General features: G+C 30.0%; 1 long non-coding RNA gene across 1 annotated transcript; it reads left to right on the forward strand.

Annotated features, from left to right (window-relative positions):
- Window positions 1-4,596: 4,596 nt before the first annotated feature.
- Window positions 4,597-8,257, forward strand: LOC141710620 (uncharacterized). Its single transcript, XR_012570980.1, has 8 exons — window positions 4,597-4,747; window positions 5,052-5,128; window positions 5,433-5,562; window positions 5,798-5,851; window positions 6,722-6,791; window positions 7,428-7,628; window positions 7,761-7,832; window positions 7,911-8,257. It is a non-coding gene; the product is annotated as an uncharacterized LOC141710620 (long non-coding RNA).
- The last annotated feature ends 16,983 nt before the right edge of the window (window positions 8,258-25,240 follow it).

Below are 25,240 nucleotides of genomic sequence, written 5' to 3' on the forward strand. Positions count from 1 at the left end.
TGTAAATGGGCCGAAATATGTATTTTATTCTTTCGCTGGCAATGTAATAACCATGATTTTTGTAATTAAATTTAGAGTAAAATGCAAGATGTGTAGCTGAACTTTACAAATTATGCAACTTGTGTACATGAACTTTACAAATAGCAAAATGTGTACATAAAATTACCAGAAAGATGCAATTTGTGTACAACAGTTACCTTTTTTTAACCGTTAGTGAAAACTTATTTTTGATTGCAGTATATGTACCCGAGGATTTGAAATGATACAAATTGTGTACCTGAATTTTGAGAATAACAAAATGTGTACCCAAAGAAACTCGTGCAAAATGTTTCGTGTCGTATTTTTGTGCAAAATTCAATATTTGTATAAACTAAATTAAATAAACAAAAATATAATATAATATTTTTAGATTAATATTATTTATATATATATATTACATTTATAAAAAACAACATAATATCAATTATTATTTTAAAATATCAAGTATAAATTTAAAAATGAATATGCACATATTTTTAATAAATATTCTTATATTTAGGAGAGCATGGGCATGTTTACCAAAAAAAATCGAAAACTGCAATTGCAACTAAATTATTGGTTCAATTTCAATTTGAAAGAACTCGATTCAGTTTTTACTGAATCGGTTTTATTTTAAAATCGAAAAAAGAATAATTAAAATGTACAAGTTAGGTAAATTAAATTTAATAAAAAAATATTTTATTTTACAATTTACCGGGTACAATAAAATCAATACACTACGGCAATTTATACAAGTTCCCAAGTAGATGATTTTTTTTAAAAAAATATGACTTAAAAGTGAGTCTGTGATCATATCTTATTTTATTACAATTGTAGGCTACTTGTTTTAAAAAAATATCGTTCTAAAATTTATTTAAGTTATAAATTATATTTTTATTTATATTAATAGTTAGGTCGGTTCGGTTTTAACTGGTTTTTAACGATTTCGGACGGGTTTTGATTTTAATTCGATTTTTTCCTCACCCCTGCATATATTCATTACAAATATTAATATTTAATTAAAAAATTATATATATATATATATCATAAGGCGTGTACTTATGCAGTTTCGTGTTCAACTACTTTCGTGTTGTGTAATCAAAATATAAATACAAACACTATTTTTTTGTGTTTTTCCGTGTCACGTATTTTGTGTTGTGTAATAAACTCCGGATTTAGTTTTATATATAATAGACAAAAGAGGGATTTTATTCGAATTTTGATAGTCATGGTACTTAATAATAAAGTTTGTTGTATATTAAAACAAATAGATGAAAGAATACATAATTTGAGATGACTTTTTTCTCCGATTTCTATATAATTTTAGTTTTACGATATCTTTTAAATCATCGCTGAATTAAATATGATTCAAGATATAGTGGAAATAAAATAATACTAAACCTATTAAATTTATTTTTATTTTGTATTTCGATTTTAAATTGATTATTTTTTATAACATTTCAGATTAATAAACATATCTGCACCATTTCGAATCTTTATGTACACATTTAAAAATGGCATCCACTAACGGTGTTAAATGAAGTTAACGGTTGTACACAAAATACATGCCTTTTATTAACTTGAGGTACACAATTTGCTATTTCCAAATTGCAAGTACACAAGTTGCACAATTTGATAACTTCACGTACACATCTTGCGTTTTACTCTTAAATCTATATACACTTTTAGGATTTTAATTATTTGGTTAGATAAAAAAATAATATTTTAATGTATATATATTAGTTATATAATATAAAGACGTGTATTATTTTTATATTAAAAATATTTATATTATAGTTATTTAAAATATTTAGTAAGGTTAAAAAAATTGTTTTGATTGATGTGTGCATAATTTTAATTTATTGTGTAATTATTTTATGACTATAATTTTAAAATTTGTGTAGTTGTTTGACAAATATATTTATTTAAGTATCTTTAGTCTAAAACAACTACTGTTAGTGGAGATATACATCATTTTAAAATAATGGTCACTTACCATTATGAGCACCTTAAACCTATGTATCTTAGCTTATATTTTTGTACAGTTTATTCTTAAGGTACCTCTTATTCTATTCTATTTTCTTTATTTCTTGTCTTATAAAAATATATTTCCTCTGTGTAGTTAGTACTTTAAGGTGTTGATTGATATTAATATTGTACTATATGTTTTGTAATACTTACATATATAATATAATATTTACTGTTAGTTGTCATAATTTGCATTTAGTTGTATAACATATTAAAAATTTGGTAATTTATGTTAAATTGTGTAAATATGTTCCAGGGATTGATGTTAAATTCGGTAAATGTGTTATGACCTCACAAAACCTGTTTACATAAGTGTAGTTAAAATTGTTAATACTTAAATGTTTTATTCTCTTGTTCTAAAAAAATTAATGTTATTAGTTTGAATATATGCAAAAGAATGAGTAAATTGCATACTTGTTTAAATCATTTACTTGTATAAAAAAGGGTTTATAATTATATTTAGTTTCTTGTTGATTTGATTTTATATTAATAAATGTATTTATGCTAATATTTATTTTGACAAAATAATACATATACTCATCATTTATTTGTATAAAAAAGGGTTTATAATTATATTTAGTTTCTTGTTGATTTGATTTATATTAATAAATGTATTTATGCTAATATTTATTTTGACAAAAGAATACATATATTTTTATTTGGGTTTGTTATTTTTATAATGAGTATTGTATTTTTAGCATAATTTAAAATAGACTGTGGTTGTAATTGTTATTATTTAATTATTGTAGTCATAAATATTTAAATTTGTTAAGTTAAATATAATTCTTTGTGTTAAGTTAAGAATTATATTTAGGTGTATGGACGTATGTTTTTGTCATGTTATTTGCATGACCTATAATTATATAATTAATATTTTATTAACCATATATATGTTATTAATTTGTTGGAGTTAATTTCATGATTGTTACATGTTTTTATTTTACTTCTGTGTAGTTTTATGATAAAGATTTTTATTTGTTTAATTTAGCCTTATCTTCTAGACTTTTTCCACGATAATTATACTTAACTATTCAGCTAAAACTTGATCCATAAATTTTAAAACAAAAGCAGTGTAAAAATATTTAAAAGATTTCAAAATAAAATAAAGTGTGAATAGTTAACTTATATTAGTTGAAAAATCACCAAATACACAATCCCTAGAGATATATGCTACATTAAACAAATAAGCAATCTTTATTATAAAACTACAAAGAAGTAAAATAAAAATATGTAAAAATTATGAAATTAAGTCCCACAAATTAATAACATATATATGGCTAATAGAATATTAATTATTGTAAACAACCTGGCAAAAACATAGGTCCATACCTAAATATAATTCTTAACTAACACAAAGAATTACATTTTAACTTAACAAATTTTATATATTTAGTTGACTACAATTATTAAATAATAAAAATTACAATCACAATCTATTTTAAATTATGCTAAAAATACAATACTTGTTCTAAAAAAACAAACTCAAATAAAAGTATATGTATTCTTTTTTCAAAATAAATATTAGCATAAATACATTTATTTATATAAAATTAAATCAACAAGAAACTAAATATAATTTTAAATTTTTTTTATACCAATAAATGATTTAAATAAGTATACAATTTACTCATTCTTTTGCATATATTTAAACTAATAACATTAAATTTTTTTTAACAACAGAATGAAACATTTAGGTATTAACAATTTTAACTATTTATGTAAACATGTTTTGTGAGGCCGTAACACATTTATAGAATTTAACATCAATCATTGTAACATGTTTACACAATTTAACATAAATTACCAAACTGTTATACAACTAAATACAAATCATGGCAACTAACAATACATAATATATTATATATGTAAGTATTACGAAACATATAAGTTGAAAAAAAAAGAAAAAGAAAAGACACATACTCAGACCTATATATACATGCATTACTATAATATCAATAACACTTTAACAACAAGTAACTACACCAGAGATTTTTTTGAAGAAGACGAGAAACTCGTAAGAAATAGAATAAGAGATACCTTTTTAAGAAAAACCTGTACAAAGATATAAGTCAAACAAATACGTATATCTATATATCTTAATGACTACTACTTATTTTACCCATGGGTAAATAAATTTACCCATGACCCAAATCCTATATATTTTGCTACATCCATGGACTATCCAATTAGGTTTAATTGACCCATCTTAATTACTATTTACCTATTTTTGAATTTCAAAATCCATCTATCTATGGAAAATAATTTTAAAAAAATCAAATCATGCATAATTTTCTCATAAGGATATTTTTTTAAATTCAAATTCAAATTAAGATATTACCATGATTTTCTCATATCACTCATTATTTGTTAACCAATACTCCTTTATTTGTAACATTTTTGAATTTTGAATCACAAATTACTTATTTATAGAAACTATCACTAATTTATATCTAACTTGATTTGTGCATTCAGTTGAATTAGATTAGATTGATATATACACATACACAAATTCAAACACACGTATAATCAATTAGTTTTCTTCACACAACTTTCAAATCTCAGAATCTCATTCATCTCCCTCTCTTTTTTGCAGGTTACATGCAAATTCTCATCTGGTTTCGTTTGATTTTCATGTTTTACAAGATGATGAATGCGAGATAAAAAGCAGTCACAAGAATTCTCACTTTTAATCTTACAAAAGGTTCGTAGACCAACTGTTTGATTAAAATTCTTAGAGAATTTCAACTATTTGTATTTGTTTTAAGTGTTTGTATGTGTTTTAGAGTAGATACGTATTTTATGCAATAAGTTTTGTGAATTTAATTGTTTTAAATCATGAACGGAGGTATGTGTTTTTATTATACAAATTGTATGTTTTTTGTCTAAATTTTATGCTAATATATGTTTGTCCTCGTGTTTTTGTCCACATTCGTTGTTGGTACTTATAATTTTGAAATTATATCTTGATTTGTAATTTGTTTTCTAATTATGCTATCACAATGGAGATACCATGTCAAGCATCACGATAAAGGAAAAAAGAAGTATGGTAAAGAAGGTGAAATTCGTATTCTCTCTTTACACGGTTAGTAAAGTTGATTTGTATTTGTAATTTTCTAAAGAACAATGTTGCAAAGTTGCACTTCTCGGTAGCTGAGGCTACTTGAGACCCTTTTTTCCTATATAAGGAGTGCTATCTTAAATTAAGTTTTCTCTCTCCCATTTTTATGTATCCTATTTTCTTTGATTTTTTTGTTACTTCTTGATTTGTTCATTCTCTTTTCTTTTAATTTATTGTTGTTACCTTGGTATAACTTAGTTTTGTTGTATATGATTTTAAATATTTTGAACTAACAAGTTTTAAATTGGTGAATTTTTCATATTTGTAGCCGAAAACGTGTATCTTGCAGAAGATGTGAAAGTTCTCAGCAAAATCGAAGATTAATAACTGCATCTATGTCTTTAAATTGATGCATATAAGAGACTTGTGTTAATGTTGTAGTTCCTATTGATTTTGAGGTAACTTTCTTTAGATGCATATGAGATATTTGTAAAATTGCTCTATAATTGATATAAATGTCATTGCGTGTTTGATAAAATGCATAGAACAAATTTACTGATTGTTATAGTTTAAGGTTTTCTTTTTCTTCGTCTCCATAATCTATCTTTTTTGTGATTTAAATATTGGCTAAATGTATTGATTTTAAATTTTTATATAGATATTCTTTAGTTAGATTTGTTTTGGTTTGCACAGGAGATTGATATGTTGATAAATTATGCAACAGTGGTTACAAAATTGTGAACGGAGGTATGTGTTTTTATTATACCAATTATATGTTTTTTTAAATTTGTGGATTGAGTTTTGCAGATTGATGAATGTGTGTGATTAACAACTCCAAGAATTACTAAATTTTAATTTTACATGCGAGTTTGTAGACTAACTGTTTGTACGCTAATTGTTTGATTTCAAATTTCAAACATGTAAATCTTATTTATTTATTTATTTATTAATTTTTGTTTTTATATTTCTTCCTCTTCCTGCAATTTATTAATACATGTTTGTACATATTTATCTGCAAATCCATTATTTGTTTGTTATATTTTAAGAAAAATATTTGACTTTCTTTGAGAGTTCTTGAATCTTTTATTTTGAGGCTTTTTATTTGAGTCTTGAGATTTCACATGTTACGTGTTTGACTAAATGCTCAAATCAGGTTTGACTAAATGAATTTGAGGCTTTTAATTTTGTTGAAATTTATTGCAGGTTAAATGCTTTGGTACATTTAGAAATTTTATTACAGGTTTTTACCACAATCCTCTAAACTTCTAAACAAAATTTAACCGTGAAGTATATCATCACGTGATCTATAGTTTTCAATCTTACAATATATTTTGATTTCAAAATAACTTGCTCTGTACTTTTAGTCTTATAGAAAATTCAAAGTTATACTTCTGAACGTATTAATTTTATATGTTATTTTTTATTTGTGCAGCTTGGGATGATGTGTTGATTAATCATGCAAGAGTGGTTATAATGTCGTGAATTAGTGTATCTGTTAGCTTTATAATTCACACATTATTTTGTTTTAACATACAGTTTGTACACTAATGGTGTGTACCAATGTTATATACTAATATAAGATGATTCTGTCTAACATCAAATTTTTTAATATGAAAGAAACCACTGCTTCTGATGCTTCACTTCCTTTGAGGCCATGCTACAGAGCTCTTGGAAGAGTTTTCACCAGGTAAGATACTTTCAACTCTGTTTATTAAAAATTTAATACCATCAGCTAGGAAATTTCTACTATTGTACTTGAATTGTTTTACAATAACAATTGTTAATAAATTAGTTTCATGGCTAATAACCAAAGTATCTAGATATTCCACTCGAAGTACATAATGCAAGTGCATGTAAATAATGTAAATATGGATTGTTAAATTAATAAGATTGTATCATGCAGACATGGTGACTGGCTGCATAATATTTATGTGCATGCCTTCTGTTATTTTATCAATTCACTTCTATTTTTGCCTTAACATTTTGTTGACGCCTTAGCAGTTTGGTCTTGAAACCGTATCTTAATTTCGCAGTAATTTGCACTTCTTGATCAAAGATTATGTAATGATCTCATACATCCACTAGCCGTGATGAAAAACATATAGCTTAATCTATTTATGTGATTGTATGCAAGTTTTTTGATGTTTGAACATGATGTACAACAAACTTAATCCCTCTTGCAATGTTTCCTATAATCTACCAATGCCTAAAAAATAACATAATTAATTCAATAATTTTTACTTTTTATATGGCTGGTGTTCTTGTGTTGGTTAGTGCTGAGTCCTATATGTTGATTATGAGTTTGTCCGCGGTTGTACTATAGGCAAGAAAAACATGGAATGCACTAAAAGTATTGGTGAAACTCCAAGCGTGAGTAAGAGGCCACATTGTGAGAAAGCAGAGTACACATATGCTCCAGCTGATGCAAGCGACGACCAGAATTCAGGCCCGGGCATGTGCACATCAGGCTTACACTTCAGAATCACCATGTTCTAGCAGCAAGACATCCCACTCGCACCAAACTGTATGTCTTATTTCTCATATAAACTTAAAAGAAAGATATTATTATCTGAGAAGTTTTCATTTACTTAAGTATCTTCTCTTTCTTTTATTATGTTTTTAATGAACTTTTCTTCAAATTATGGACTGACAACAGGGAGTCGCACCTTATGAAACATTCGATCACCAAATCCATACATATGGTAAAAAAACATTATCTTAAATCAAGGTATGCAATTTGTCTTCTGATATGATAACTGAATGCAACTTTGATCTTAAAATTGTATATTTGACTCTTATTTTTCAGATTTTGGAGAAGTGATTTTGCTCTTGTAGCTCTTATTATTTCTCCAACTAAAAAGGAGGAAAGTACTAGGACTGCTGCAGTTAATACTATTAAGTTGCATTGATATTGCACATTATATCATGTATCATGCAAAGAAGTGCTGCTGCAATTGGCAATGATTGAAGAAGCTAATGCTGGAGGAATGAATTGAAGTTTAACTGTAATGCCATATTTCAGTGTTAGCGTCGTTGATTTTTGCTAATTTGTAGTCTGTTGCTTAGTGAACTTCAATTTTCTAAATTATGTCCAAGTTAAGTAATGTAAGATTGTAAGAGTAAAGTAAATAGCCAGTTGGTTCTTTTTTAGTATATTTGGTCCAAGAATATGTAAGAATGCATGCTATATTTAATAAATATATTAATGTCTTCTTCGTCAGGTTTGAACTATCAGGACTTGCTGTGTTCTATTTTAATATATCAATTGACTTTATAAAAAAATGTACGTTTTATAGTTACGGAAATTGGGTAGTATAAAAATAATAAATTTAGTACAAGTTTATTCATTTTAAATTTTATTGAAAAAATCATATTAAAAGTATCATAGTATATAAATAATAAATTTAGTTTATATGCATACTTTTTATTGTAATTAACTAATAAAATTATTAATTTCATTCAAATTGTGTAAAAAAATATTATGAAGATAAAAGTGCAATATTAAACTATGAAAAGTTTGGATAAATTATGTAACCTTATGTAATAATTATTTTTAAGGTCAATTATCTTTTGATATTAAAATCTCAAATATTGAATGAATTAATGAAAATCTCCAAAAATTTAAAAAAGAGACATTGTGATATTTATGTGACATTTTTATGCATTTCAAAATATATGCATAAACAGTTTACATTTTCGAAGAATTATATTTATCTGCATTGCAAAATTATTGTTATATTTTATGTAATTTTAATTTTTTTACAGCAAACTATGTCGAGAAAAGAATATTTTCATTTTATAATTTTTTTCCAAGAATTAATTTTATAATGCTTAAAACAGGAGGTGTCAATGTAAGGTGGATATCAATAATATTAAAATGAATTTTAATAAAAAAATCTGTTAGAAAAATAATTTTAATGCACTAATGTTTACTTTTGTAAATTGTATACATTTAATATAACATAGTGGTTGTCAATTAATATATTTAAAATAACTTATGTAGTGTATTTTTTTTTCAAAGTTTAAAGTGTGAGGCGTCACCCTAAGGTGACGCGAGTAATATTGAACTAAACTGTATATCAAAATTCAGCTATTTTGAATATACCTATATAATTTTCATATGTCAATAGTATATATTTACCTTTTGACAATTAATGTAATTTATATAATTTTATATTTTTTTTATATCTTACCGTGTCGAGAAAATAAATATTTTGATTTTATTATTTTTTTTGAATAATTAATTTTATAATGTTTAAAATTGGAGGTGTGAGTTTAAGGTGGCTATCAGTAATATTGAAATGAATTTTAATAAAAAGTTTACGTTGCAAAATAATTTTAATGCACTAATATATATGATAGGAATAAATAAATCCTGATTGTGTAATTAAATATTACATTAATTATACATAATTTGGGTTGCTAGACCCAATAACGAGATGTATGACATTCAGACCAAAAAGGTTAACACAGTGATCAGGCCTGATGGACCAGATCAGGCCTGATGGAACAAAGAAGGCCCAAAAACCCTGAATATTAATTAATTTCGTAATTAATTAATAAGGGAAAAATCAGCTATTGAGAAGAGTCCCGATAAGGACATAAATCCTTGCAGATTAGCCTCAAAGGGACCTAGAAGGATAAGGAATCAGTTTCCTACAATTTAGGACTCCAAAGTCCATTCTAATTCTGAAACTTGACTACCAAGTCTCCTATACCAAGTCCAATTCAAGGACTCCCACATTTATATAAGGGGCCTCACCCCACAGATCAGAACTACGTTTTTTGGCTTGATTCTCTAATTCACAGAGATACGTAGGCATCTCGTAAAGGCAGAGTTAAGCTACGAAACACGAGAGCAACCATTAAAGGCCTTGAGCTCACGTTCCTTAGTAATAAATACAACAATTATATATATTAGTAAGGATCAGGAATTTTCTGGTCCTTACACTGAGAGAGACTCTGAATCTTCGGATGATGAAGTAGCCCCAAGAAGGAGACGTGCTGGCAAAGAGTCGATGGCTGATGGTAGCCAACGCCCTCAAAGCACCCAAGGGACGAATCCCCAAGAAGTGCAGGAAAGAATCAGGGCTCACGAGTCTAAGATTCAAAGGCTGAGGCGCGACCTGGAGGCGCACCAGACCACCAGACCCCCAGTACCTCCTAGGGGAGAAATCTTCCTCCCATCATAGACCTGGATGGTCCAGTGCAGAGAAGGGTTGTTGTTTCAAGGGCTGATCCAAGCAATCTTCTTCCCCTTGGGGATCCTGATGATCCTACTCCACCCTTCACTGAAGATATAATGAATGCCCATATCTCAAGGAAGTTCAAGATGCCAACTATAAAAGCTTATGACGGCACGGGAGATCCCGTTAATCATGTTAGAACATTCTCTAATGCACTGCTGTTGCAGCCCGTGAATGATGCTATTAAGTGTCGGGCCTTTCCTCAAACCTTGTGGGGTATGGCTCAAAGGTGGTATAGTCGCTTGCCCCCAAACTCTATTGGGTCGTTCAGAGAATTAAGTCAGGCTTTTATTAAGCAATTCATCAGTGGGAGAGTTCATGAGAAAAGTTCAGCATCTCTTATGAGCATTGTGCAGGAAACAAAGGAATCCTTGAGAGATTACCTGAATCGTTTCACAAAGGAGGCTTTAAAAGTCCCAGACCTTAATGATAAGGTAGTCATGATAGCACTGCAACAAGGAACTAGGGATGAGTTTTTTAAGATGTCCTTGGCCAAACGTCCCCCTGAAAGCATGTTGCAGCTCCAGGATAGGGCAGGGAAGTATATCAAGGTTGAAGAAAGCATGAGGAAGACCGTAGTAAGTAACGAGCCCACTGGAGGCAAGAAGCGGAAAACTGATCTGGAGTATATCGCTAAGGACAAGTATCCTAGAACCGAGCAAAACCCTGATTCAACCCCCAAGAAGGGAGGACATGGGCAAAAGTTCACCGAGTACGCTAAGCTGAATGCTCCTAGAAGCCAGATCTTGATGGAAATCGAGAAAGATCGAGATATTCGTTGGCCTAAGCCCTCGAAGGCTGATCCTGCCAAGCTAGATAAGAGCAAGTATTGCAGATTTCACAAAGATGTTGGTCATGACACCGATGAGTGTAGGCAGCTGAAAGATGAAATTGAATTCCTCATTTGAAAAGGAAGATTGAGCAAATACACTGGAGAAGGAGGAGATAGAAATAATAGTGGAAGGAATAACTTTGAAAATGGTAGGAGGGACCAAGACGATCAGGGGCGGAATCCCCAGCCTAGAGGACCGGTTATAAACACAATTTATGGAGGGCCACGACCTCGAGGGCCTGTGATAAACACAATCTTTGGAGGACCAACTGCTGCTGGATTGTCCAAAAACTCCAGAAAAGCATATACTAGAGAGGTTATGCATATTGTCGAAGAAGCCCCGAAGAGGGCCAGGACAGAAGTAACATTGGCTTTTGATGATTCTGACCTAGAGGGTGTGAAATTTTCTCATGACGAACCGCTAGTCATAACACCGATAATAGGAAATAGCTCGGTCAAGAGGGTCCTTGTGGATAATGGTGCTTCAGTGGATATTTTACTCCATGACGCCTTTCTAAGGATGGGGTATAACGACTCCCAATTGACCCCAACCGACATGCCAATATATGGATTTATGGGAGTGGAATGTCCTGTGGAAGGGATAATCAATTTGCCAACCACCATAGGTCAGGAACCAAGGCAAGCAACACAGATGTTGGACTTTGTGGTGATAAAGGCTAGTTCAACTTATAATGCTATCATGAGAAGAACAGGGATACATGCCTTCAAGGCAATCCCTTCTTCCTACCATTCAGTTATGAAGTTTCCCACCCGGAACGGGATTGGAGAAGAGAGAGGAGATCAAAAAATGGCTAGAAGCTGTTATGTAGCCTTTCTGAGGGCATATGGAGTTGGGGGGCAGGTTCTTCCTATTGAAGATATGGATGTCCGAGAAAATGATGAGAAGAGAGGAAATCCAGCAGAAGACTTGGTGTCGATTCCTTTAGACCCCAAGAATCATGAGAGGATGACTTTCATTGGAGCCACATTAGATGAGCCCCTTAGAGGGAAATTGGTGAGATTTTTGCAAGAAAATAGTGATGTGTTTGCATGGTCAGCAGTTGATATGCCAGGCATAGACCCGGAACTGATTACTCACAAGCTGAATGTGGACCCAAACCGGAAGACGGTAAAACAAAAGAAAAGAAGTTTTGCTCCAGTAAGGTAAGAAGCTATAAAACAGGAAGTGAAGAAGCTCTTGGAGGCTGGTTTCATTGAGGAGATTCAATTTCCAGAGTGGTTAGCAAACCCTGTAATGGTGAAGAAGGCTAATGGAAAATGGAGGATGTGTGTGGACTTCACTGATCTAAATGACGCCTGTCCTAAGGACTGTTTTCCGTTACCAAGGATCGATACTTTGATAGATGTCACTGCTGGGCATGAAATGCTGAGCTTCATGGATGGACTTAGTGGATACAATCATATCAAGATACACAAGGATGACATTCCAAAGGTATCATTCATCACTGACTTTGGTGTTTATTGTTATCTTGTTATGGCGTCTGGTCTCAAGAACGCAGGAGCCACCTATCAAAGGTTGGTAAACAAAATTTTTAAGGATCTTATTGGCAAGACTATGGAAGTCTATGTTGATGACATGTTAGTCAAGAGTCTAGTAAAGACTGATCATATAGCCCATTTAAGGGAAGCTTTTGAGGTCCCGAGGTACCACAAAATGATGTTAAATCCTACAAAGTGTGCATTCGGAGTAGGATCTGGAAATTTTTTGGGATTGATGGTCTCCAAGAGAGGGATCGAGGCTAACCCCGATAAAATAAAGGCAATCCTGGACATGGAACCACCAAAAACTATCAAGGATGTTCAGAAGCTCACGGGAAGGGTTGCTGCGCTGGGACGATTTATCTCCAAGTCAGGAGACAAGTGTCTGTCATTCTTCAAGTCACTAAAAAACATTAAGGACTTTGTATGGAGTGAGGAAAACCAGAAGGCTTTCGAAGAATTGAAGAAATATATGGCGCAGGCCCCGTTGTTGGCCAAGCCAGTTTGAATGAAGTTTTATTCTTGTACTTAGTTGTTTCAGAGAGTGCCCTAAGCGCTGTATTGGTTAAGGAGAAACTGAAAGTCCAGAAACCCGTATACTATGTCAGCAAAATTCTGCATGGAGCTGAGTTGAATTATTCAACTATTGACAAATTTGCTCTAGCCTTGGTAATGGCTTCGAGAAAGTTAAGACCTTACTTTCAGGCTCATCAAATTGAGGTGCTAACGAATCAGACCCTGAGAAATATCATTCACAGTCCCAAGGCTAGAGGGAGATTGATCAAGTGGGCAATAGAGCTGGGAGAGTTCGACCTTAAGTATAAGCCAAAAATGACAATAAAAGCCCAGGCATTAGCTAACTTCGTGGTGGAATGTACCATACCCAACCAAGAAGTCGGGGGGCAGGAAGATAACATACCTCAAGACAAGGAAGTTGATAAGGGGGATAAAGAGAAGGTTAATAAGAAAAAAGAATACTGGGTTCTCTATTTTAATGGAGCATCAAAAACAAATTCAAGTGGAGCAGGTTTGGTTTTACAAAGCCCTGATGGGTTCTTAATTGAGTATGCCATGAGTTAGACTTCCCAACCACAAACAATGAGGCAGAATATGAAGTTCTGATAGCTGGTCTTGGCTTAGCAGAGACACTTAGAGTAAAGAACTTAAAAGTCTGTGGAGACTTGAAGTTGGTCATATCCCAGGTGAAGGGAGAGTTTGAGGCAAGGGATGATACAATGGCTAAGTATGTCCTCCTGGTAAGGGCTGTGATGACCCAATTTGATGAATGCCATGTTGAGCACATTCCAAGGGAGGAAAATGCTAAGGCAGATGTGTTGTCAATGTTTGCTTCGTCTGAAATGGAAGAAAGCTCTGGAAGTGTATACTATCGCGTTTTGAAAACACGGAGCATTGATGTTAAGCTTGTAGCTCCTATAGGCCTGGGGACGTCATGGATTGATCCCATTAAGGCTCACATTCAAACCGGATGGTTACCAAACGATGCTACTGAAGTGCGAAAATTGGTTGTTCGAGCACTAAGATACTCTTTGATAGATGGAATTCTGTATAAGAGATCTTTCGTGGTTCCCTACTTAAGATGTCTCAGGCCTGATGAGGCTCGCTTGGCTCTTGAAGAAGTACATGAAGGCATATGTGGGCAACACTTGGGGGGCAGGGCTTTGGCTCATAAGATAAGCCGTTTAGGCTTCTATTGGCCAGAAATGATGGCCGATGCCAAAGAATATGTGAAAAAATGTGTCCGTTGTCAGAAGCACGCACCAGTTGTTAGACAACCCCCCGAGATGCTGACTTCCATCAACTCGCTCATCCCCTTTGTTATGTGGGGAATGGATATATTAGGGTCTTTCTCCATGGCCACGACACAAAGGAAGTTTCTGATTGTGGCCATTGATTATTTTACCAAGTGGATTGAAGCCAAACCCTTGGCCAAGATCACAACTAAGCAGGTTGCACAATTCCTGTGGAAAAGTATTATGTGCCGGTATGGAATTCCCCGCATCCTAGTCACTGACAATGGGACACAATTCAATAATGAGGAATTCAAGAAGTATTACATTAATTAAATATTACATTAATTATACATAATTTGGGCTGCTAGGCCCAATAAGGAGATGTATGACATTCAGACCAAAAAGGTTAACACAGTGATCAGGCCTGATGGACCAGATCAGGCCTGATAGAACAAAGAAGGCCCAAAAACCCTGAATATTAATTAATTTCGTAATTAATTAATAAGGAAAAAATCAGCTATTGAGAATAGTCCCGATAAGGACATAAATCCTTGCAGATTAGCCTCAAAGGGACTAGAAGGATAAGGAATCAGTTTCCTACTATTTAGGACTCCAAAGTCCATTCTAATTCTGAGACTTGGCTACCAAGTCTCCTATACCGAATCCAATTCAAGGACTCCCACATCTATATAAGGGGCCTCACCCCACAGATCAGAACTACGTTTTTTGGCTTGATTTTCTAATTCACAGAGATACGTAGGCATCTCGTAAAGGCAGAGTTAAGCTACGAAACACGAGAGCAACCATTAAAGGCCTTGAGCTCACGTTCCTTAGTAATATATACAGCAATTATATATATTAGTTTTTAATCCATAACAATATACTTTTGCAAATTGTATACATCAAATATAACATAATAGTTGTCAATTAACATAATATAAAATAAGTTATGTAGATTATTTATATTTATTTTTTCAAAGTTTAAAGTGGGAGGTGTCGGCGACACTCGATATTGACTAAATTGTATATCAAATTCAGCTATTTTGAATATAACTATATAATTTTCATTTGTCTATAACATATGTATACCTTTTGACAATTAATATAATTTTTGTAATTTTAATTTTTTTTACATCAAATTGTGTCGAGAAAAGAAACATTTTAATTTTATTATCTTTTTCTTGAAGAATTAATTTTTTAATGTTTAAAATTGGAAGAGTCAGTTTAAGGTGGCTATCAATTATATTAAAAAAATTAATAAAAAGTTTTTGTTGCAAAATAATTTTAATGCACTAATATTTTACTTTTGCAAATTGTTTACAAATTGTATACATCATATATCACAAAGTGGTTGTCAATTAACATATTTAAAAATAACTTTTGTAGAGTATTTATATTTATTTCTAAAGTTTAAAGTGCGAGGTGTGCGACGCTGAGTGATATTGAACCAAATTATATACCAAAATTCACCTATTTTGAATATAACTATATAATTTTCATTTGTCTATAGTATATATTTACCTTTTGAAAATTAATGTAATTTATGTAATTTTAAAACTTTTTACATCAAACTGTATCGAGAAAAGAAATATCTTAATTTTATTATCTTTTTTTTCGAAGAATTAATTTTATAATATTTAAAATTGGAGGTTTTAGTTTAAGGTGGCTATCAGTAATATTAAAATGAACTTTTAATAAAAAAAATCATTGCAAAATAAATTTAATGCACTAATGTATATTTTTGCAAATTGCATACATCAAATATAACATAATAGTTGTCAATTAACATATTTTAAAATAATTTATGTAGAGTATTTATATTTATTTTTTCAAAGTTTAAAGTACGAGGTGTCGCCGTAAGGCGATGCCGAGTGATATTGAACTAAATTGTATATCAAAATTCAGTTATTTTGAATATAACTATACAATTTTCATTTTTCTATAGTATATATTTACCTTTTGACAATTAATGTAATTTTTGTAATTTTAAATTTTTTTTCATCAAACTATATCGAGAAAAGAAATATTTTAATTTTATTATCTTTTTTTTGAAGAATTAATTTGATAATATTTAAAATTGGAAGTGTCGGTTTAAGGTGGCTACCAGTAATATTAAAATGAATTTTTAATAAAACATTTTCGTTGCAAAATAATTTAAATGCACTAATGTTTTACTTTTGCAAATTGTATACATCAAATATAATATAGTGATTGTCAATTAACATATTTTAAAATAATTTTTGTAGCGTATTTACATTTATTTTCAAAGTTTAAAGTGCGAGGTGTCGCCGTAAGGGCGACGCCGAGTAATATTGAACTAAATTGTAAATAAAAATTCATCTTTTTTTAATATAACTATATAATTTTCATTTATCTATAGTATATATTTACCTTTTGACAATTAAGGTAATTTTTGTAATTTTAAATTTTTTTACATCAAACTGTCGAGAAAATAAATATTTTAATTTTTTTTTTTGAAGAATTATTTTATAATGTTTAAAATTGGTGGCGTCAATTTAAGGTGGCTATCATCTTATCTCTCACATTATAAGGTTTGTCCATATGCTATTTCTAAATAATAATATCTACTTTATTATTTAGGCTACGCTCTTTTTGTATAATTTTTTCTACTAATATATATGTGTCCACATAATTTGTTTACATCCATGTCCATAGTTGTTGCTTACATATTTGATGAAGGTTACCTTATATTATTAACTCTATCCCGGTGTCTATGAATGAAAGGTTTAGGTAGAAAGATAGTTTTTCATAGCATAATTGTTGAATCATTTCAGGGGAAATTATTTAAGGAGCTATTGGACCAGTCAAGAGAAAATGTACAAATTTACATTTTCAATAGTTTGGATCAAGAAAAAGAAGTCATGTTGGAGAATTAAAATTTGTGTCGACGGGTATTTCAACCATCCTTATAGTATTCTATGTCATTTGTGTCGTTTTTAAACCTGATTGGCATTTGATAACGTCATATTTTTTGTTAGAGCGCTCATCTTCTTTTATAATCTAACTAAAGTAGGTTATAAGGTTAATATCGAAACCAAGTGCATATACTACATTTGTTTATGTAGATATTTGGTTATTGTTGCAATTTCGTCAATATTATTTTGTGTATGATGCTTCATGCACGGGTAATCTTAGATGTATGTGAAAATCTTAAACATGATATCAGTTTCAAGCATGTTGAAGGGGATTTTGACTCACCACAAGAAATTTGGTTATCTAAACAATTTGGTAATCATCACACACTGCTCAAGCATATGGGAGTGAAAAAATATGGTATCACTAATACACATCCTACATTATTTTTTTATTAGTTATTCTTCTATTTTTTATTTTGACATTATTAGTGGCAAGTTTAAATACAACATATCTTATAAATTTTCAGAATTTAATTTTTCTAAGGGGAACTAATGAATATGCTTTCTATCCGGGTGATTATGCTATCGAGGTGCGTATTTTTATACCTATATCACTTTCATCACCCTCAAATGCAAGTTACACGTGACCGGTTATATTGTTCCATTTCTTACTGTGTTAGACATAATATTCATGAAGCAAGTTTTCTAAACTCTCAATTATATTCTCTGTGATTACAATTCACAGAGAATATTGTGGATACACAAACTCTCAGTCAATTAATCAATAAAAATAGTGCATATCTGTTTAAAAATTAAAAATATTATGCAACTCTACCATAATCAACTTCGTTTAACTGTACTATATATTCACATGTTTGGGCTCTCAACCTATACTCAAACATCAGAAGAACATAATAGAGATACACATTCTTGATTTTCTCAAATATACATTGAAGTTCCATATTAATTTATTAAGTTTCTCCACTTCTTGCATTCAGATATGAACGACCATCAGTATTTTTCCGCTTTGGATGCTACTCAAGTAGCTTGGACATTGAAGGTTCGAGCGACAAGAATGTGGATATCAAGGAATAACCGTGGGGAGGCAGTCAGGCACAATCTTATTCTGTTGGACTGTGAGGCGTGATTTAATTATATCAGTTACCATTGTTCACATCTATTGGCGCATACTCTGCATATTAACATCCTAATTTTATTCCTGATTATGAGAAATCCTGATTTCTTCTGCAATAGGATATGAATCAAGATCAGGATATGTTCGTGGATTTCTCCTTCATCAGGATATGAATCAGGGTTTGTTAGCATCATGATTAAAATCAGGATGTGATTACAATCTTAACTTTCAATTAGATTCTCCATGACTACAATTTACAGAGAATATTATGGCTACACAATCTCTCAGTCAACTAATCAATCAAAATAGTGTATATCTATTTAAAAGTTAAAAAGATTATGCAACTCTACCATATTCAATTTCGTTTAACTGTACTATATATTCAAATGTTTGGGCTCTCAACCTATACTCAAACATCAAAAGAAGGTAATAGAGGTACACAATTTTGATTTCCTCAAATATATATTAAAGTTCCATAGTAATTTATTAAGTTTCTCCTTTTCTTGCATTCAGATATGGACGACCATCAACATTTGTCCGCTCTGGATGTTACTCAAGTAGCTTGGACATTGAAGGTTCGAGCGACAAGAATGTGGATATCAAGGAATAACCGTGGGGAGGCAGTCAGGCACAATCTTATTCAGTTGGACTGTGAAGTGTAATTTAATTGTATCAGTTGCATTCGTACCATTTCTCACATCTATTGAAGCATACTCTGCATATTAACATCCTGATTCTAATCTTGATGCTGAGAAATCCTGATTTCTTATGCAACCGGATATGAATCAGGATCAGGATATGAATCAGGGTTTTTCAGTATCAGGATTAGAATCAGGATGTGATTACAATCTTAACTCTCAATTATATTCTCCATGATTACAATTCACATAGAATATTGTGGCATATTCAGCATCAGGAATAGAATCAGTATGTGAATACGTATAGTATATTGTTTCATATCTATGTTTTTCGCTAACTTTTTTTAAAAACATTTGCAGAACACACATATGTTTACAATCATGTCATTAGCTATTTGGAATCAAATTGTGATTTTCATGACATCTACAGTTCAAAAGGCTTCCAGCAAATCTTTTAGAAAACTGGAGAATCATTTTTCAAATTATAGAGCATTGATATGGATCTGTGTTGATAAAAGAAATATTTTAATTGTATAATGTTTAAACTACGAGGCGTCGCAGTAATATTAAAATACTTTTGAATAAAAAATTTCCTTTAACAGAATAATGACTTCTGTTTTAATGCACTAATTTATATGTTTTGTATATGTATTCAGGTAAAATATTGTGATTTTCAATTCAACAGTATTAAAATAACTTATATTAGTATTAATATCTTTTAATTTTCAAAATTTTAAACTGCGAGGTGTCGCCGTAAGGCGACGCCGGGTAATATTGCACTATTTTTTTACATTTAAGTGTTATATATAGAAATACAGTTAGAGAGTAATTGACAAAAAATGATTTTGAATTCACATGTGTAAGCAATATATGTAGAAATGTAACAGTGGAGTTTTCAATTCAACTATTTTAAAATAACTTATATTGAGTACTTTCATTTTTTAATTTTCCAAATTTTAAACTACGAGGTGTCGTCGTAAGGCGATGGCGTGTAATATAGAACTAATTTTTTTATATTTAAGTTATATATATAGAAATACAGTTAGAGAGTAATTGACAGAAACTAATTTCAAATTCATATGTTTAAGCAATATATATATATATAGAGAGAGAAATGTAACATTGCAGTTTTCAATTCAATGGTTTTAAAATAACTTATATTGTGTATTTACATTTTTTCAATTTCTCAAATTTTAAACTGCGAGGGGTCGCCGTAAGGCGACGCCGAGTAATATTGAACTAATTTTTTATATTTGAGATTTATATACAGAAATATTGTTAGAGGAGTAATTGACAAAAATTGATTTCGATTTCATATGTTTAAGCAATATATGTAGAAAACATATATGTGAAAAAATATTGATTAACTGAAAAAACTTAAACAATATTTATAAACTGAAAAAATCGTGTAAACAATATTTATTGACTGAAAAGGTGAACGATACAAAATGAAACATAAACAAAATATTGACACCTATCTAAATTGAATTAATTATAAATTCATAACAAAATATATAAATGAAATTGTATATTTTAAAATATTTTTAAAATAAATTAAAGTTTAATGACCCACTCTTTATTCCAGATGCTCTTCGTCAAGTGAAGGGCTTCTCATCAGAATGGTGGCAATTGATGAAAACCTCGACATGGTTCCATAACTACTGGCTCAGCCAGCAACATGAGGACGATAATTTTTTGTATATAATGAAGATGACTTGGAAGACATTGTCGACATGCTGCCTGATGCCATTGATCTTGGCATTGAGAAAGAAATTTTTAACATGAAAATACAGTTTGAGCACTTAATATAATTATCTGAAGTAGAAGCAGGAAATAAGAAGTTATATTCGTCAATTTTAAGGAAACTCCTGGAAGCGGTATGTTCCTAAGTTACTTAATCTGCCTTGACATAAATTTTGCTAGCCACAGGACTATCTGGGTCCATTAATGATTGAGTATGATTCTGTTATACACGTGTTTTCTAATCTGAAGAGTGCATTGCATATATATACAGTACAACTTATTTAGTATAAAGGTATTTGTAAGTGGTAAGTCTTGAATGTATCAATTTGACAAATAAATTGGTGTCTTCTAATATTAAAGTTCCACATTAATTGGTTAAGTTTCATTTGCACAAAGCAGGACATGAAGTTGATTTAAAATAGATGCTTAAGTCTTATTCTGTCAAATTATTTCAAGGAACAAAATCTTAGGTCCACATTGCAATCAACAAAGTATTGGGAGAATCCAGCCAAGTCTGTGCGCCCAAAAATCCTGTCATCGTCGCATCCATCATCCGCGTTGAATGTTGGCTTCTTAAGATTGACTCCCTCGATTCATATTTGATATGATAATTTGATGTCATAAGATGTATGTACTATTTCAATTATTGTATATTCAAAAATGAGATTGGGTGTTACAAAAAGTTATGACAATATAAAATTTAACCAATTTTGTAAGTTAATTATAATCATATAAATATATACATTAGATTCAAAAAACAAATTATTACATTTATAATTGGGTCGACAGTATAAAGGAACTTTTTCCTATATAAATATATTTTTCGTTATTTTTTATAAATATGTTTACATTGAGTAAAAAACATATATACATAAATTTACATTTATTATGTTGTCTTAGTGTCTTAAATATATTTTTTTAACATATGTGAAAAAGTATATTCGCGTAATTTTTTTCGTTAAAAGAGTAATGTTGTGTTAATGTTCAACTGAAAAGTTAAGTAAACATTTCTCTTTATATTATTTAATTTTAAAAATTTTAAATTTATTTAGAACGCGTAGCGCGGGCAAAAATCCCTAGTTTATATACATAATTAGTTCAACGTGTTCCTAGAATAATGGTATGTGACCATTATTTGAAACTGATATATATCTCCAGTAAAGGTAGTTTGTTACTGAAGTCTTTGGTTACATAAAACACTAATTAAATAAATATATTTATAAAGTAACAACACATATTTTAAAATATATAGTCATAAAACTAAAATATATTACAAAAGTTTGGACACCATTAAAAGTTCTTTTTTAGCCATTCATGTTATAAAATATTTATTTTATAACAAAAACAATTTAAATTACTCCAATATATATATGTGTTTTAACCAAGAAAAAATGTTGTTATCACATTCTAGTCTCCTTAAAAAAAATTTGGTCCCAAATTTAAACAATTTTTTTTAAAAAAAGGAACTTATATATAACATTTATATTCAAGCTCCGCACAAGTTATAAATAATTGTGTACCTTAATCTGCGTTTGGCTCTGTAGGAAGCTTAAACACACATCCAAGCTTAAACACACGTCCATAGTTTGGTCCAAGCGCGACTAGAGTGCCAATGTTCCTATTTCCCTTGTCATTCAAAGTATCGCGTTTTGGACACTCTGCAATCTTATGCCCAGACTCCCCACAGCTAAAGCAGGCCCCAGTATTGCCCCAATATTCTAGCGACAATCCTTATCCAAGTGATTCATTCTGCATCTAGAACAAGAAAGCTTAGCTCTTGAATCACGACGATTAAAGTTTTCTCGATTGTTGAACTTCTTCGATGATCCATTCTCGTTAAATCCACTTGTAGGCTCAGCTCTCTTCTTAGACTCAAAATCTTTCCTTCCGTCCTCTACCATCAAGTCTCTCTCCACTACTAAAGCTTTGTTCAAAACCATCTTGTAACTACTTAGTTCAAATGCTGACACATGCCTCTTTATCTCACTTCGTAGCCCCTCTTCAAACCTACGTGCCCTACTAACCTCGTCTGCAACCAAAGATGACGCATACTTGGCTAAATGGGCAAATTCAGCTTCATATTCAGAGACGTGTATTGTTTTTATATTAAAAATATTAAAATTCTAGTCATAAAATAATTACATAATAAATTAAAATTATGCACACGTCAATTAAAATAATTTTTTTAACCTTACTGAATATTTTAGATAACTAGAATATAAATATTTTTAATATAAAAACAATACACGTCTTTATATTATATAACTAATATATATAATAAAATGTTATTTTCTTATCTAACCAAATAATTAACATCCTAAAAGTGTATATATATTTAATTACAAAAATCATGGCTATTACATTCTACCCTCCTTAAAAAAAATTGGTCCCCAAATTTAAACATACCAGAAACATTTAATGATACCAAAAATATTTCAGTCTCGAGAAAGCCACAAAACATTTAACCACACAAAAAATAAAAGTAATTATTTTTGGAAACACATATAACTAAACTCAAAACTCACAGGTCAAGCCTAAAATGCAGCCTATGGGAAGATAACCTAGGCTCTAAATACCAACTGTAATACCCCGACTTTTCAGACAATAATTATACTTAAATATTAAACTAAAACTCCAAATTATATTCATAATAAGAATAAGTTTCTAGCTGTCCATAAATTTCTAAAATCCGAGAAAGAAATAAATTCACTAAGCTGAAAATAAAGCAAATCCTGGGAGACGCAGCTCCAATACAAACATAATCACTAAAATATTATTTCAAAGGAAGCTCAAATCAAGTACACCTTTAAGATGTCCCAAAAGCTAAGCACCTAAAAATTTGTAAGTAATAAGAAAACAATTCTACACTAGTGGATCAAATATCATAATTTTATAAAACCAAAATCATTGTTCAAAATCCATATGACATAAGACATAGAATTTCACAGATCGCTAATGCCACAAATACCTGGTGACACAGTATCAAAAGTTCATAATTTCTGTCAATAATGCGCCCCTTACTAAGGTATCATAGAGTGTGCGCTCCCGAAGTCATCATAAGTAACACTCCCTAGTAAGGTATCAAAGGATAGTTTCAGAACTATACGAAACTAACATAATAACCCGTGCGATGCACGGATGATTTTCTAGAACTCCAACAATATCATTATATAGACTCTCGAGTCAAACTTTGAAGAAATGGAGATAAAAAAAATTCCAACAAGCTCCATGTCCCCCTCCATAACATGATTCCTCACTTTTAGAAGTGAATATCCCCTCAACTATTATTCTATTATATTTTTCTTACCCGTTATTTTATATTTAATGAATGAATATAAAGAGGGTAGTAAGTGTACGTTTAAAACGAAACGATTAAACTTAATCTGTAGAATGTCGTTAGTATGTTTACAAATAAAAAGCTACAAATTAACATATATGTTGAATACAAAATTGACCAAAATCTTGAATTTTATTTAAATAAACTATATGTACTGCTCTATATTATTACTGAGTTCACTACTAACTTACAATTAATTTGCTCAATTTTAAAAGATAAAAAATGCATAACTGAAGTCAGAATGACTTGCAATCATAATATACAATAATGTAAAATTTACATTATTATTAATATTAAAGTTGATTTTAATGAAAAATATTAGTTTTTGAAATTCAACGTATGTGTATATGGGAAAATGTTAGTTTTTTATTTACACTAATGTTAACAAAGTAAGATTAAGTTATAGGTATGTGTGTGTTAGCATGTAAATTATTGTATGTTACATCTCGTAGTAAATTATGATGGTTTCAATTATTTATATGCTAAATATCTGATTTATGTACATGTATAATCATTATTAACATCTAGTGAGATAATTGATCAATTAAATAACATGCATTTATAATTATTTAAAAATTAAAATTATGTAATAAATAAATTGCTATAATTTATATATGGTATTCACATTATCACTGACAAACCATCCATATCTATTTTTTACGCAACCGGATATCAATCATGGTTGTAGCATAAAAATGAATTATATATTTTTAAGACTTATTATTGATATTCATAATTTTTTTCAAGAATTCGAAAGAAAAATTATATTTATATAGTTATTTAAACCGTTTTTAAGTTTCTTTCATTACGATCCTAATATTTCTTCATATAATAATTTGATAATATTTTATATTATTCTTCTAAAATTAAAAAATTTCAGTTCGATAAGTTTTATAAATATTAGTTGAACTGGTTAATTCCTTCAAATTATTGAACAATATATGTTTTTTCCTTGAATAATATAAAATGCATTGAATCAAATGCTACAATATAGTATAGATATAAATTTTATATGAATAATTCAAAGTATTAAAATAATTCAAAATATGTGTACAATATTATCTTGATCAATGAATAT

Source organism: Apium graveolens, chromosome 3, assembly GCF_009905375.1.
Source record: "Apium graveolens cultivar Ventura chromosome 3, ASM990537v1, whole genome shotgun sequence".
Classification (NCBI taxonomy): domain Eukaryota; kingdom Viridiplantae; phylum Streptophyta; class Magnoliopsida; order Apiales; family Apiaceae; genus Apium; species Apium graveolens.